The 800-nt window shown below is 39.5% G+C and overlaps 1 protein-coding gene across 1 annotated transcript in view; it reads left to right on the plus strand.

The window, feature by feature from the left end:
• LOC119592898 (collagen alpha-1(I) chain-like) overlaps positions 1–800 on the plus strand; it is a gene marked incomplete at its 3' end in the record, with an annotated part of 11,365 nt that overhangs the window by 4,143 nt on the left and 6,422 nt on the right.

Genomic DNA, 800 nt, shown 5'->3' on the forward strand with positions numbered 1-800 from the left:
TCCCTCTCAAAAGATCTTCTAATGGGCATGATGAAAGGATATAACTAAACATTAATTGGACATTGAGGTAATGGGAAAGAGTTGTTAAGCAAGCGTGTTTTAGGTAATTTTGACAGGTTTTAAGTATTTTAAGGCACTTTAAGCATTTTTCTTTTTGTAAAACGACATGCAGAGACCTTTGACTTGCTTGAGAAGTTACTATGAATCACGGTTAGAGGTTAAAAATGTGCTATATATGCACACAGTGGAATGCACCAGAATAATAAAAGGATATGAAGATAAAATGATAAAACTAAAATAAAACAAAAAAACATATTCGTTTAACCATTGAATAAACAAGGGATATCAAAGGTACCTGCGTGTTTGTGCAATGTGTGTTCTCTGTTCATTTATCCGTGTCCGTGTGTTTTGACCTCGTTTCTCCTTGGGTACCATGTCCACCAGTCTGGTTGGGGATACCGCTCTGGCTACCAGGTAAGGCAACCTGACAACCTGACTACCTGCTCCCACTTGGGGTTGGCACTCCCTACAGGTAGTGCCAAGCCTGCCACTCGTCTTACACACTTGACCCCCCTCCCCCTTGGCACTCTTATGCTAGATATGAAATAGATACGAGATAAAGAATATGGTGGCGTTATTGCGTGATTTAGATGTTTTAAGACTAGTGTTGTGTAAAGGAATCTTAATTTGGTTAGGTATGAGGCGTTGTATTAGGACAAAGAGGATAGATTTGATTATCTTGTTAAAAGGTGTATCTGGGGAAGACAGGGTACACACAGATACAGATACGACTGCACAAA

The sequence above is a fragment of the Penaeus monodon genome, chromosome 31 (assembly GCF_015228065.2).
Source record: "Penaeus monodon isolate SGIC_2016 chromosome 31, NSTDA_Pmon_1, whole genome shotgun sequence".
In the NCBI taxonomy this organism is placed as follows: Eukaryota; Metazoa; Arthropoda; class Malacostraca; order Decapoda; family Penaeidae; genus Penaeus; species Penaeus monodon.